A 16,827-nucleotide genomic window follows, 5' to 3' on the forward strand; every position below is an offset into this window, starting at 1 on the left:
GGCCTCAAACAAAAGAGGGCCCTTCAACAATGTTGAATAGGGACCCAAAACATGGCATTTTACAGTTTATGATCAAACCCAAAACAGTGTACAAGTAAGCTAAAAATACTATGCAAAATAAAGCCTAAAAAGAGGTTTAAACACAAAGAGCAAAAAGGATGCCTCAAAAAGCAAAAGACCCTTAATGAAACATGGAGAGGGGATCAAAAAAAGGCCATTTGCAGTTCGGACCAGAGCCCAAAAATACAAGCAAAAGGGGCTAACAAATCATACAAAAATAAGGCCAAAAGAGGGATATAAAGGCAAGTAATAAATGAAAGCCTCAAACAGCAATGAGCCCTTCAACAATGTTGAATAAGGGCTCAAAATAAGCCACTTTTCAGTTCATGACAGAGCTCAAAACAGTTTATACATAGGCCAAAAATACTATACAAGAAGATGGCATACAAGGGAGATAATGAAGCAAGTGCATCAAGGAGACCTCAATCAGGTAAATACCCTTAAAAAAACATCAAAAATAGCTCAAAATAATCCTAGTTCCAGTTATGGTCAGAGCCCAAAACAGCAAGCAAGTATGGCTAAGAAAGCATGCAAAATATGGACCAAAAAGGGGGGAAATGGAGCTTACCCTTGTAGACCAATCTTTTGGCAACTCTTAGCTTGAGTTTGGTGGCTCTTTAGCTTTGGAGAACAACCTCAAGCTACTGGAATGAAGGATGGAACAGTGGGGCTATGGGTTGGTGAAGAAATGGTGCAGGGTTTGAGAGGTTTGAAGCTTGGAAGTGTAAAGGGAGAGAGATACAATGGAAGGGGCCTAAGGCAAATGTTGTAACCCTTAAAACCAGAGCTGGAGGCTGGTTTATATAGGCAAAAATGGGGGGAAAAAATGGAGGGAAATGAATCAAGTTTCCCCCCAAAAGGGCCAAACCCTCGGACATGGGTGAAGTGTAAAACAAAATACATGGCTAGAATGTACTTGGGACAAGGATCATGGCTGGCTAGTTTAAATGGGCAAAAAAGATCATCCACCAGAAAAATGTGGCCGGCCAGCTACTTTTTCTGACTTTTCTGGCCGGCCTGCTACATTTTCTGGCATTTCTGGCCGGCCTGCTACTTTTCAGGGAAAAAAAATGGGCTTCCGGGAAGAAATGTGGCCGGTGGGTGATTGGGAAGTCCAATGGTAGCCATTCAAGTGTCCAAATTGAAACCCCGGAAGTTAGCTTTCCAATGGCACAAACCTTGCATTAAAATTCTTCCTGTGGAAAAAGTTATGCCCGTTTCCGTGAAGCCGCGCAGATTCGGTCCCAGTCGAAGTGATGCCCTACTTCAATCAACCATGTCTCCTCTATCCGGAATTGGATTTAGGAGATTCTTGAGTGAAAAATGAGGCCCCGGGAGTAAGCTTTACAACGGTGGTGGCCTCATAGCTTGATTCCACGTATGTGAATGAATAGGCCCGATTCGGCGAGGGCTGTTCAATTCTCTCTTAACGATTCATGCCCATTTTCTTCCCCAACTGGACTTCTTCCCTCTTCTCCTCTTTTCTTCAACTTCAAACCCCTAAGTAAGGTATTTTGAAAGATTTTTCAAAGATTTCATCTCTCCTTCATTCATTTCCACTTTGTCCTTGCTCGGTTTACCGAAAAGCGCAACTTTTAATAAAATGCGAGCGTCAGAACAACGTAGGAACTTTATTTCAAAAACGTTTTTGAGAGAGAGGGTTTTAAGACTAAAATATTTTGATCAAGATTGTTTTGGTCCAGAACAGGGGTATGAAGTTGAGATTTGACTCTCTCTTTGCTGAAGAAATTGCACATTTCCCCTGCACACCTTTCTCCACCTAGTAAACCATCAGTCACGTCCAAGTCTTAAAGGTAGTCAAAAATGGGGTGTCTACAGTTGCCCCTCTTTGACAGAACTCGGAAGTCAAGAAGTGACGAGAGTGAATGTCAAAGCCCAGAGACGACCCATTTTTGACAAGGCCGAAAACTTGGACAAACAAACAAAATACAGATAAATAAATGGTTGCGCCCGCAGGCTGCATATGTATCCCTTTGCAAGGAATCAAGCCAGCGTAGTTCAGGGGCAGGATGCAAAATGATATGCAAAAATATTTTGATAATTGGACTTATACGCCACGCGAAGCCGGTTTGAAAATTGGACTTACACGCTACGCGAAGCCGGTTTGATAATTGGGCTTATACACTACGCGAAGCCGGTTTGATAATTGGACTTATACGCTACGCGAAGCCGGGTTGATAATTGGACTTATACGCTATGCGAATCCGATTTGATAATTAGACTTATACGCTACGCGAAGCCGGTTTGAAGATTGGACTTATACGCTACGCGAAGCCGGTTTGAAGATTGGACTTATACGCTACGCGAAGCTGGTTTGGAAATTGGACTTATACGCTAAGCGAAGCCGGTTTGAAGATTGGACTTATACGCTACGCGGAGCCGGTTTGAAGATTGGACTTATACGCTACGCGAAGCCGGTTTAAAGATTGGACTTATGCGCTACGCGAAGCCGGTTTGAAAATTGGACTTATACGCTACGCGAAGCCGGTTTGAAGATTGAATTTATACGCTACGCGAAGCCGGTTTGAAGATTGGACTTATACGCTACGCGAAGCCGGTTTGGAAATTGGACTTATACGCTAAGCGAAGCCGGTTTGAAGATTGGACTTATACGCTACGCGAAGCCGGTTTGAAGATTGGACTTATACACTACGCGAAGCCGGTTTGAAAATTGGACTTACACGCTACGCGAAGCCGGTTTGATAATTGGACTTATACGCTACGCGAAACCGGTTTGATAATTGGACTTATACGCTACGCGAAGCCGGTTTGATAATTGAGGATTCATGCAATGCACTGTAATGTAGTAGCTAAAATGCAATGTAATAGCTAAGAGGTAAAGGTATCTTACAGGGGCAATTGGCAATGACTTACCTCATGCTGCTGGGGATCTTTCGCTTCTTCTTAGTTGAACTGCAGGTACTACTTTTCTCCCTGACTATGGTCGCAGCTTTCCCTATTCTCCAACAGGGTGACAGACTAGGTTGGATCAGTATCCAAAATTGAGGTGCATACAGATGCTATCTCAATCTATGGGGCTGCCATACAGATTTCAAGCCAAGGATACACCCCTGGGTATTTAAACCAGACTTTAGTCTCAAAAATCCCGAACCTTTGCGTTCTAGGCATAAGCCATTCGAACTCTAGTTTCCACCGTCTCAGTTGGTCTCCTAGGAACTCACCGCAAACACAGGCAGGTGGCTATACCAGACCACCAGAAGCCGTTCGGGCACGACAAACACCAAAGGAATTGCACCTTTAGAGGATTTAAGGTCTCCTAGACCGGGGAGTGCACAAGACAGTGCGAATAAAGATGCAGGATTCAAGGTCTCCTTAGACTGGAGGATTTAAGGTCTCCTAGACCAGACAGTAAAATAGATACGATGTAATAGATGTGATGCAATAGATGCAAAGGGTGAGCACACGCCAACCACGCTGGACTCGCGAGTGGAGGAAGAACAAAGAAAATCAATCAGGAGCGCGCTCCATGCAACCTAAGATAAATTCCAAACACGCTGAAATCGTGTGGGGAAGGGAAGGCTCCAATCACGCTGAAATCGTGAGAGGAGGTCCAAAAATAACCCGCCTAGCGTGTCTACAACGCAACCTGGGATAAAATCCAAACACGCTGAAATCGTGTGAGGAAAAGAACACTCCAACCACGCTGAAATCGTGAGAAGAGGTCCGAAAACAACCGTCTAGGTGCGCGCACAACGCAACCTGAGATAAAATCCAAACACGCTGAAAACGTGTGAGGAAGGGGACACTCAAACCACGCTGAAATCGTGAGAAGAGGTCCGAAAACAACCGCCCAGGTGTATACACAACACAACCTGAGATGAATTCCAAACACGCTGAAAACGCGTAAGGAATGGAACACTCAAACCACGCTGAAATCGTGAGAGGAGGCCCAAAAACAACCGCCCAGGTGCGTACACAACGCAACCTGAGATAAATTCCAAACACGCCGAAATCGCGTAAGGAACGGGACACTCAAATCACGCTGAAATCGTGAGAGGAGGCCCAAAAACAACCGCCCAGGTGCGTACACAACGCAACCTGAGATAAATTCCAAACACGCCGAAATCGCGTAAGGAACGGGACACTCAAACCACGCTGAAATCGTGAGAGGAGGCCCAAAAACAACCGCCCAGGTGCGTACACAACGCAACCTGAGATAAATTCCAAACACGCCGAAATCGCGTAAGGAACGAGACACTCAAATCACGTTGAAATCGTGAGAGGAGGCCCAAAAACAACCGCCCAGGTGTGTACACAACGCAACCTGAGATAAATTCCAAACACGCCGAAATCGCGTAAGGAACGGGACACTCAAACCACGCTGAAATCGTGAGAGGAGGCCCAAAAACAACCGCCCAGGTGCGTACACAACGCAACCTGAGATAAATTCCAAACACGCTGAAATCGCGTAAGGAACGGGACACTCAAATCACGCTGAAATCGTGAGAGGAGGCCCAAAAACAACCGCCCAGGTGCGTAGACAACGCAATCTGAGAAAAATTCCAAACACGCTGAAATCGCGTAAGGAACGGGACACTCAAACCACGTTGAAATCGTGAGAGGAGGCCCAAAAACAACCGCCCAGGTGCGTACACAACGCAACCTGAGATAAATTCCAAACACGCTGAAATCGCGTAAGGAACGGGACACTCAAACCACGCCGAAATCGTGAGAGGAGACCCAAAAATAACCGCCCAGGTGCGTACACAACGCAACCTGAGATAAATTCCAAACACGCTGAAATCGCGTAAGGAACGGGACACTCAAACCACGCCGAAATCGTGAGAGGAGGCCCAAAAACAACTGCCCAGGTGCGTACACAACGCAACCTGAGATAAATTCCAAACACGCTGAAATCGCGTAAGGAACGGGACACTCAAACCACGCTAAAATCGTGAGAGGAGGCCCAAAAACAACCGCCCAGGTGCGTACACAACGCAACCTGAGATAAATTCCAAACACGCTGAAATCGCGTAAGGAACGGGACACTCAAACCATGCTGAAATCGTGAGAGGAGACCCAAAAACAACCGCCCAGGTGCGTACACAACGCAACCTGAGAAAAATTCCAAACACGCTGAAATCGCGTAAGGAACGAGACACTCAAACCACGCTGAAATCGTGAGAGGAGGCCCAAAAACAACCGCCCAGGTCCGTACACAACGCAACCTGAGAAAGTCCCGGAGGACAACGATCCCAAACGCTGCTCAGCGTAAAAGGATAAAAGGTAGAAGATAACACAAGATGCAAATAAATGGAAGTATGGTGTGTATGACAATACAAGTGGAAAAGTGCATAACAATGCAAGTGGAAGGGTGCATAACTTTGAAGCAGGCTTGATCTTGCGCTTGAGGTAGAGGCACACTCATACTTCGGAGTATTGACAAGGCTTTGAAAAGGTACATCCGGAATACAATCACGAAATTTGCTGAAGGTGAAACACACTCAGATGCTTCCATTTTCCCTCTTTTCTTTTGCTTTACAGTCCGGAACCCATGTAGCTTCAGATAGGTCCTGGTTTTACTGTTCTCACGTGACCTAGGTTGAACCCCGCAACTTTATGAAAGAACTAATTCTGTTTTGCACAAATGTGGAGAACGGCACGGCACTCGAAGCACAAAACGGTTTTATTTTTGAAATTGAGAGATGAGTTTTCGACCAGGTATTGAGCCTACGACTGAACACAGCAAAACGAATCAACAAGGAAATAAAAGGCACACAACCTAGACACGTCGAGTAACACTCAAAACGACTCAAAACAAGAATCGAGATAAAACAAAAAGACACGACACTCAGACGTGCACAGGGAGCCTGTTTCACCGGGTAATGTTTCCCACCCTTTCTCATTTGTGGTTCTCACATCACTCGGCCCTCAAGCTCTGTTTTTCTGAAAATGCCCTCTTCTCATTTTTCCTCTCATCGCACATCTCTCTATTCATCAATCTCTCATTTTTCATCCCTCCCCTGGGTGGTTGATGGATAAACAGCATATTGTGGGCTCGTGCCCCTAGCATTCTGCTAGATTCTCTTTTTTCCGCTCACAGCTAGTGAATTCCTCCCACGGAAAGGTTGCACTACAACTGGGTGTGTAGCAAATCTGCAGCTAACATCAGTTGATGATGCTTTGCTGGGGAGTTTGGACGTAATAAGATCTGTCCAGATGATGGAGTGGAATATCTTGCCCCATTCTAGTTCGTGCTTCGCACTTTGCTTGATACCTCGTTGCTTGGAGGATGTGAGAGCTTTCTGCCCTTTGTTGTGCCCTTTTCTGGCGAATACGGTGCCCTTTCCGACAAGTAGAGTGCCCTTTCTGGCAAGTATTTCGACAAAGGGGAAAAGACAGAACACCTGACTCAATTGTGCCCCTAGTTCATCATTTTGACCATTTTTTGTTTTTACTCTCTACTAAAACAGTTTTGACCAACATGAAAGTTAGATTAACGCGCTTGTTCGATTTTCTGATTTAAAATCATGCAAGTTGGGCTATGAGCACTGAGAGTTTTCCTTTTTTACATCCAAGAAATGGTCCAGTTTTGAAAAAATGGAGTACTTTTCGAGAAGATTAGTCAACCTCAGTAAAAATTCTCAAAAACTATTTTTGCAAACGACCACTGCTCAACAAGCACGGAACCTACTCTTGAGATGCACAACCTCGGATCCATAGCAATGGAAAATTGCCCCTTGTCTGAAGGACACTGCATGGCAACAGAAAGTTGCCCCTTGTTTGAAATGACACTGCGGCGTTTTGAATGGCAACGGAAAGTTGCCCCTTGTTTGGATAGCACCGCAGCGCATTGTAGTCAGTCCTCAGAGCGACGAACACAACCAGACTCTCAGATACAGAGAAGACAAAGATGACCAGAACCATCGCATGGACACAGTCGATTTGGAAGTGTTTACGGCTGGACTTCATAATGAAGTTGCCTACGTATCCCAAACATGGGAATCAAGCCTTACGTAGTTCGGGGTAAAGGTACACTCGGGTATTAACCTCTCCTTTTACGCTCTAACTTTTGCTAAGGCCGCCCTTTCTGGGTTTTCAACCTTGCGAGCTTTGTTTTTCTTTTCTTTTCAATTCTTTTCATTTCTTTTCTTCTTTTTTCCTTTTCATCTTTTCTTTTCATTTTCTTCTTTTTCTTCTTCTTCTTTTTTTTTTTTTTTTTGCATTTTTCTTTTCTTTTGTTCTTTTTTGTTCTTTTTCTTACTCTAACTTTTGCCTGGGTCGCCCTTCCGGGTTTTCGACCCAGCGAGCCTCTCAAGGGTAAAAGTGTAGCTTTATCCACGTCAAATGGTTTTGAGATCCTGAAGTCATCTGAATCCAGGAGAATGGCTGCTGTTTTGCAAGAGGACTCATCTTCAGCTCTTCGAGCATGTCTGATATCTTTGCCCCTAGTTCGAGGGGTACTTCTGTTCTAGCTTTGCAAGCTTCTTCTGATCTTCTGATCTTTTGATCTGACTTTCCTGGCCTCTTGTTCGAGGGCTGCTTCAAATCTGGCCACACAGGCCTCACATCGTAGTTGACCGTTGAACCTTCTGAATTCAAGTTCAAGGTTTGGAAGCGAAGGGGTTGAGTCTCGAGGCTGAGAGCGATCCTAGGTTGCACAATCTCAGGAGCGATTCCACACAGGTCTTTGCAGGACCGCGCAAAACATTTTGTTTTCGAAAGTTTTTAAGAAAGCGACAAATCGCTCGCGCTGAAGATAGTGTGAAACCAGTCTGGATCAAGCCAGGGTCCTTCTCAGTACTCACCCTAACAAGCATGATTTCATTCATTAAGGGCTTGGCACGCCTCTCTTTCTCTCAAATGATCAAAGTTTTACAAATCCTGAGGAATTCCTTCCTCTTCGTTTTCACCGCAGTGTTTAAAAAAAAGTTTTGAAAAACTTAGGTCGATACAATGATTTCAAGGCACAGAAAAGACAGAGTTCTTTAGTCAAATACTGTCGTCTCATTCAGAACTTCCGGCATAACTGCACAAGGCAGAAGTAAATGCGAGAGCATGAAGATCACTGCTATTTTATTCAAAAAAATCTGTTGGTACAACTGGCTCCCTGGCAGAAACAGACTCAAAACAAAACGAAAAGACAAACGCAAAACAAAATGGTGACGCCCAAGGTAACACCCCCCGGAATCACCCGACTTCTATTACAACAGGACTGACTCGATACAACAAGACAGACCCTTAATCAAAAAAGACTGACTCAAAACAAAGAGACAGACTCAAAACAAAACCACAGAACTAACTCAACACCTAAGTCAAAAGCTACAAAAACCATCATTCGCAAATGCTCAAAACAGTGCGTGCCCCACGCCACATCTAGAGTAAACTGAGTGCCGCCCGCAGGTGGTTCATCCCCTAATCACATATTTGCACTATTCCCCAAGTTCACTGATCTAGTGGCGATAGACTTTGCTGAGCTAGTGGGAGGATGACCCCGTTGTCAATCAGATCTTGCACTTCGTGGTGAAGACGAGAGCAATTGTCAGTACCATGACCGGTTTGTTGATGGAAGGCACAGTATTGGGCAGCATCATGCATAGCCGGAAGAGGATTCGGGAGAGGCCGAGGCTCAAGGGGTTTGAGATGGCCTTGTCTTATAAGGATTTGGAAAGCTTTGGACAAAGGCATGTGGAGGGCATGGAAGACCCTTTGACCTCGGGGTTGGTACTTCAAAGTTTGTGGATTTTTGCTGGACGCACCAGCAAAGGGCTTGGCAGGTGCTGGCCTGGTTTGTTGATCTCTTCTGAGTGCAAGATTATAGCTGAAAGGAACGTTTCTGATACAATGACCCTTCTCCCGACTTGCCCCTTGATTCAAACTGCCCCCAACTTGAGTGGCAAAAATATCATCCACAGTTTTTGCAACCACTGTAAGCACTTGCTGTTTGTTTAGTCCTTCGGCCTTCAAAGCCTCAACAGCCAACAGAAGATGTTCATGGGGACCAATGCCTACCCCTACCTTGTTCTTACCGTCTGCCTCCACTTTGCCAAGGGATTGGCATTCCTCAAATACAGCTCGTTCCAAGACTGGGGAGCCTTTTGACATGAACTCCCTGGTATGTGATGTGGTTGATGATGGAGCCGATGTCCCGGAGGCCAAATCTATCACAGTTCTTTGAAGATCTTCGATCATCCTCTTCAGCTCAGAAGTAGTGGGCTCACGGGTTTGAGATGATTGGGGTCCAGGTGCATCCATCATGCATAAGTCCATGCTTTCTGGAATGAACACCTCAGGCTTGGGTAGATGGGCTGGGGTGATGTATATGCTGGGGTCGAAGGTGGATGGTAGTGTATGGATAAGGTTGAGATGGGGAGGTGATGAATCAGTACTAACCTGAGGTCCTTTTAGTGGAGCTAGGGTCTCTTCGTCAATAAGATCCTGAATCTTATGACGGAGGCGGATGCAACGGTTCGTATCATGACCGTGTTGTTGATGATAAGCACAGTATTTAGCTGGGTCATATCTTGGTGGAAGAGGATTTGGAAGGGGTTGGGGTTCTAGGAGTTCTAGGTGCCCTTCTTCTTGCAGCTTTTTCAAAGCTTGGGAGAGACTCATGTAAAAAGGATGAAATTTTCGGGCTTGGGGCCGAGTTGAAGTGGTTAGTTCTTGGTCATTGAGGGAAGTGATGATAGTGTCTACTTCTGAGCATTTCGCAGCTGTGCTACCATCAGTAGTAGCATTGGAACTGCGAGCAACATTTCTCTTTGAAGGCTCATTATCTTCTGCAAAGATCCCTTGTCTGATGGCATCCTCGATTTGAACCCCCATTTCATGAAGGGCTGGAAAGGTAAACAGAGGTAGAACGACCATCTTTTGCAGCAACTTGCCATGCATATTCCGAGCAATCATCCTGATCTGATCTTTGTCGGAAGGCCTTGTAGTCATCATTAAGGCCTTTGCTCTCCATCTTGTCACGAACTCTGAGAAACCCTCCTTTGGCTCTTGGCGGGTGACTTCGAAATCACGAGTTGTGACCTCGATCTGTGTGTTATAGGAGTATTGAGCAATAAAGGCCTCAGCCAGCCCTTCCCAGTTCTGTTTCACAGAGTTCTCCAATTTTGCATACCAGATTGCGGCTATCCCAGACAGGGTTCGACCGAATAGTGACAATTTCTGGGCTGTGGTCAAACCCATTGGCCTCAAAATATCAGAAAACAGTTGGAGGTGCACCATTGGGTCTTCAGAGCCATCGAATCGATCGATATGTGGCATCTTGAACCGATCCGGTAATGTCACCACTGAGTCGGTATAACCATCCTCTATATTAGAAATAGAGTGGGCCCCCTGAGACTTTTTGAACAATTTCTCAAGCCTGCTCACTTTCAATGCTGTGGGGTCCGTCTTGAACTCAAAGGGGGAGTCTGGCAGGTTGGTGGGTGTTTTAGACAGTTGGGGTAGCACCGGGGGTGGAGCTGGCCCGCCTGGAATGTCCGTATCATCCTGGACGTGGGTTGCCTCCCTGAGTATGGGAACTCTTGGTGGGAGAGGAGCCTAGTGTGAAGTAGATACTCCAGTTTACTGCTCTAACCTGGCAATTGTCTCTGCCTGTTGGGCTATGACCACAGCCTGTTGCTTGGTGAATTTCGCTTGACGGACAGTATCTTGCTGCATGGCTTTCATACTATCCTGGAGTTGGCGCACCATCTCTTCCAGACCCGACATATTGCCCTGATCTAACTGAGCAACTGGTATACCTGTGTCTGCAGTAGGCTTAGAAATCTCAACCTGGCTGTTCAAAGACCACTAAGCTAGTAGCTGCTGTACTGGTGGTCTGTGCCTGACCGACCTTTTCACCCTGCCTCTGGTAAAGGAACACTGATTGCCCTTGAACTGAATCTCTAACCCAACAAAGTCTATCAACACAAGTTCGGTGTACCCGGGGAATATTAGGGCCTTCTGAAGCTATGGTTCCAAGACTGCCTAGCAAAAGAGAAAACAGACAGCATCTCAACCTGATTTCACCTGAACAGATATGAGCATAGTTGAATGAGTGTGCTCTCTATTGAATTCTGCCCAAAATTTTGCCGGAAAACTGATACCCTCAGGTAAAACTGATTCTTCCAAATACTGATGCCCGCAGGCCTGATGCCCAAACTTGTAGACTGATACATGCATTCCTGTAGAGACGCACTCTAAAAGCACATAACAAGCAAGTGAGAACCAAAACAACCCTATGTTGGGGTAGGGTTTCCCTGTCCTATTTTGTCAGGAGCTAGGGTTTCACTACGCACGCAGCGGTTTCAAACAACCTATATCGGGTAAGCAACCTGTCCTAGTTTGGAATGGTCACTATGGATTCCGAATATGCACTAGGTCGAATGGTCAAAAGGGTGCCCCGGTAAAACCGGGGTTTGTGTTCCCATACTGGCAGAGCCCACAACCGGTCAGCCTTATGGTCATGCCTTGACAAGACAAGCCTCCGGCAAATCGTTCAAGAATAGCAGATGGCAAACACGGTGTCCTAGGCGCACCAATGCAAATGCAATGCAAAGAAACACATACGTGTAATCAAAACAAGATATCATGAGTTCGAGTCAAGTTCTCTAAATCCCCAGCAGAGTCGCCAGAAACTATAGACGTCCTCGAACGCCCTGGGATGGATGAGCTCCTGTTCCGTTCGATATTGGGCCCACTACAGCTCGGACTCTCAAATTGTCACGGTTCTAAATCTGAACCAAAGAGTCCAAATCCGACAAATCGTTTTGAGAAAACAGATTTTGAAAGAAGTGCCAAACATGGACTGCTTTTCCAGATACAGAGTCGCCATCTAAATGTTTTATTTTGGAGAAATTTAGGAAACCCTAACTCGTTTGCCTAAGGCCACGTGTCCGTCATCACTAAAGTTGCCTCGGCTCGGGAACTTGGGTACGATTGGAGAAGGTCACTTCGTGAGCACCCCCGCTCGCCCGATCAAAGATCGGCCTCTACTAACCATGATATCAAGTTTTGAAAACATTGTGTGTTCTTATTCCGGTTATTAGCCTAGATTTACTATGTGATGCGCACAGCATACAAGTATAGACTGGATCGCCTGAATTGGAACAAAACATTTCATGTTTGTTTATTTGAAAAATGGTTTGATGGTGCTACCCGCAAGTAGGCTAAGACGTGGATTTGCTACCCTCGGGTGGGCTTAGAAAACATGATTTTGCCACTATCTAGTGGGCTTAAAACACACATTTGATGAATTGTTCCAATCCAAATAACCCAACCTTCACCCACAGGCATTCAGGCAGATATATCACATAAGCATATAGCCTCATGGTAAGCATGCTATTCATGGCAGTCACTCACACGCATGCAAGGATGCTAAAGCATAAAACTCACCGAGTACTCCAAGCCAAAATAGAAGCTAATTAGAAATCCATGCATGACCCTAATTATACAGAAATGCCTAATGCAACACATGCAAAAGTGCAACTATAGCAGGCTCGGCTATTCTAAACATGGCATATGAAATGCTACAGCTAACATGTATTCAATTTGGAATTGAAAATACAATGCAGTTAGTATGATGCGCCGAGCCCGGTGCATGCAAAACAGATAAATGAATGCAAACATGCTATCATACTGTATGCTAATTGAAATATGCCCTAATCTAACCATCGTAAGCAGGTAAATAAAAGGGAGAAAGACGTGGGGTTGGAAGACATGCATCACACACACGCACACTTATTACAATTATGCCCTCGCACGGAGGGTCCGAATAAAATAATATACAGTCCCAAATGAATATTACAGTCCAAATATGTACAAAACCCTAATTAATTACCAAATTAACTAAGAAAACAATAAAACTGGCATGCAAGCCAGGGACTGCCTTGACTCTTCTCCGGATGATGAATGATGCATGCTCGGGTTGCCTTTGCACAGAAATCCACTGCGATGCCCCAATTAGCCTCTGTTTTGCAATGATTTCTTAGAAAGCGCGCCAAGCCCCGAAAGACTGCTGATTCTTGATTTACTGCAACAGAGAGCAGGAAAATGGCATGGCAATGTATTTTCACAAATGTATGCATGCCTCGATCCTCGTGCCACCAATCACGCATCTCGATGCATGATGGCCGAGGAGTCGAATTGTGCAACTCAATATAGAATGAATGCACATGAAAACAAAACAGGGCCTAAACTCCATCATGGATAATCTGGAGTGTCGGCGACTGGGAATTGAGACACGTTCCGTCACTCGAAGTACGAAACGTACCTCGTTTCCCGTGCCTGGGCTAATTCCTATCCCAAGCACAATGCAATATGCATGATATGCATGAAATGCAACTAAAATACAAGCTAAAATACACAATGCTATGAAATGGCATACACGATGCACGAGATAACATGGCATACACAATGCGCTAAAATACAACCTAGCATACGCAATGCTATGAAATGAAATGGCATACACAATGCATAATGGACTTACACCAACATGAGTGGACCTCAGCCACACTCACACAAGAGGCCATGAGATGAAAAATGAGACACTCGAAATGCGTGCACACATGCACGCAAACCGAGGACCGATCCTAAGGCACAAATGCCACTCTACCAAAGCATGGCAAGGCATGGAACATGGTATGCAAACATGCAAATTTCAGCGCTAAAATATGGCACAAAACAGCCCCGAATCATGGAAACATGGCACCCGATGCATGAAATGAGACCCGAAATGCAAAACTAGGCACACGCAAAGGCCTAGACCTATACAAAGCATGCATTATTTGAACATTAAGTGTGAAGACAGAATCAAGGCAGTTCCAAAACAAGCATATTTACAGTTTTAAGCAAGGCCAAACAATGAACACAAATAGGGCTAAACCAATATGCAAAAATGGCCCTAAATGTGAGATAAAGAAGCAAGTCATGGTTGCTGGCCTCAAACAAAAGAGGGCCCTTCAACAATGTTGAATAGGGACCCAAAACATGGCATTTTACAGTTTATGATCAAACCCAAAACAGTGTACAAGTAAGCTAAAAATACTATGCAAAATAAGGCCTAAAAAGAGGTTTAAACACAAAGAGCAAAAAGGATGCCTCAAAAAGCAAAAGGCCCTTAATGAAACATGGAGAGGGGGTCAAAACAAGGCCATTTAAAGTTCGGACCAGAGCCCAGAAATACAAGCACAAGGGGCTAACAAATCATGCAAAAATAAGGCCAAAAGAGGGATATAAAGGCAAGTGATAAATGAAAGCCTCAAACAGCAATGAGCCCTTCAAAAATGTTGAAGAATGGCTCAAAATAAGCCACTTTTCAGTTCATGACAGAGCTCAAAACAGTTTATACATAGGCCAAAAATACTATACAAGAAGATGGCATACAAGGGAGATAATGAAGCAAGTGCATCAAGGAGACCTCAATCAGGTAAATACCCTTAAACAAACATGAAAAATAGCTCAAAATAAGCCTAGTTCCAGTTAGGGTCGGAGCCCAAAACAGCAAGCAAGTATGGCTAAGAAAGCATGCAAAATATGGACCAAAAAGGAGGGAAATGGAGCTTACCCTTGTAGACCAATCTTTTGGCAACTCTTGGCTTGAGTTTGGTGGCTCTTTAGCTTTGGAGAACAACCTCAAGCTGCTGGAATGAAGGATGGAAGGGTGGGGCTATGGGTTGGTGAAGAAATGGTGTAGGGTTTGGGAGGTTTGAAGCTTGGAAGTGTAAAGGGAGAAAGATACAATGGAAGGGGCCTAAGGCAAATGTTGTAACCCTTAAAACCAGAGCTGGAGGCTGGTTTATATAGGCAAAAATGGGGGGGAAATGGAGGGAAATGAATCAAGTTTCCCCCCAAAAGGGCCAAACCCTCGGACATGGGTGAAGTGTAAAACAAAATACATGGCTAGAATGTACTTGGGACAAGGATCATGGCCGGCTAGTTTAAATGGGCAAAAAAGATCATCCACCAGAAAAATGTGACCGGCCAGCTACTTTTTATGAATTTTCTGGCCGGCCTGCTACATTTTCTGGCATTTCTGGCCGGCCTGCTACTTTTTAGGGAAAAAAAATGGGATTCCGGGAAGAAATGTGGCCGGTGGGTGATTGAGAAGTCCAATGGTGGCCATTCAAGTGTCCAAATTGAAGCCCCGGAAGTTAGCTTTCCAATCCCGCAAACCTTGCATTAAAATTCTTCCTGTGGAAAAAGTTATGCCCGTTTCCGTGAAGCCGCGCAGATTCGGTCCCAGTCAGAGTGATGCCCTACTTCAATCAACCATGTCTCCCCTATCCGGAATTGGATTTAGGAGATTCTTGAGTGAAAAATGAGGCCCCGGGAGTAAACTTTCCAACGGTGGTGGCCTCATAGCTTGATTCCAAGTATGTGAATGAATAGGCCCGATTCGGCGAGGGCTGTTCAATTCTCTCTTAACGATTCATGCCCATTTTCTTCCCCAACTGGACTTCTTCCCTCTTCTCCTCTTTTCTTCAACTTCAAACCCTTAAGTAAGGTATTTTGAAAGATTTTTCAAAGATTTCATCTCTCCTTCATTCATTCCACTTTGTCCTTGTTCGGTTTACCGAAAAGCGCAACTTTTAACAAAATGCGAGCGTCAGAACAACGTAGGAACTTTATTTCAAAAACGTTTTTGAGAGAGAGGGTTTTAAGACTAAAATCTTTTGATCAAGATTGTTTTGGTCCAGAACAGGGGTATGAAGTTGAGATTTGACTCTCTCTTTGCCGAAGAAATTGCACCTTTCCCCTGCACACCTTTCTCCACCTAGTAAACCATCAGTCACGTCCAAGTCTTAAAGGTAGTCAAAAATGGGGTGTCTACACTCCTGAGGTTTAATCTAATTACATTCCACCCATGTGTTTAATATTCTCATTTCACAAATCCCTTTCTTATATAAAAAGTAACAAACATTAAAAAAAATAAAACAAAGGAAAAAAATAAATAAATAAAATAAGAAAAGAGAAAGTATATGAATTTAATATTTTAATTTTATTTAAATAATTATAATAACTAGAAGGTTAATGTAATTTTCTAAATGTCAAGAAATTATAAATATTAAACATAAAGTGTAAGGGTAATATACCCTTGAAAAAATAAAAATACTAAGGCCTCGTTTGGCAAGTGGCTTTTTTAGTCAAAAAGTTACTAAAAAAGTCAAAAAGTCAACAACCTATACCAAAAAGTCAAAGATTTCCTTTTTTCTCTACTTTTTGCACATCTTTTCGTAAAAAGTCAAAAAGTCATCTCAAACATACTAGTTTTTTTTATATCATATTTTAGCCTAAAAGCCAAAAAATTACTAAAAAAACCTATTCCAAACGAGGCCCCGGCTCTTTGGATTGAGATGCTTTTCATGTTCAAACGCATTATTTTAATCTCTACATCTATTCATTGGACAAAGTTAAATACTTTTATGCTTTCATAGGACACATCCCATGTAATGCGGTGTCGAGGCGAGAGAGAGAGAGAGAGAGCTGGAAGGAAAAAGAGATGGAGATGGCAACGGTGCGAGATGTGGGGACGGTGCGATGATGGGCGACGGACGATGATGGTGATGGTAGATTTGTGTAGATTTGGTTTGTTTTTTTTATTTTGATTTTTGATTTTGATGTGTTGGGTGGGTTTTTACATTTTTTTTTTTGGTTGATCTCTATGGTGGGTTTGTTTTTTGGTTGATCTTTATGTGTGATGATGATGTGTTTGGTTGATGATGATGATTTTTGCTGTGTTGATGATGATTTTTGGTTTGATTTTCAGTTATGGAAAGGATGAAAAAAAAAATT

Source organism: Camellia sinensis, chromosome 6 (assembly GCF_055761805.1).
Source record: "Camellia sinensis isolate YWXY chromosome 6, ASM5576180v1, whole genome shotgun sequence".
Classification (NCBI taxonomy): Eukaryota; Viridiplantae; Streptophyta; class Magnoliopsida; order Ericales; family Theaceae; genus Camellia; species Camellia sinensis.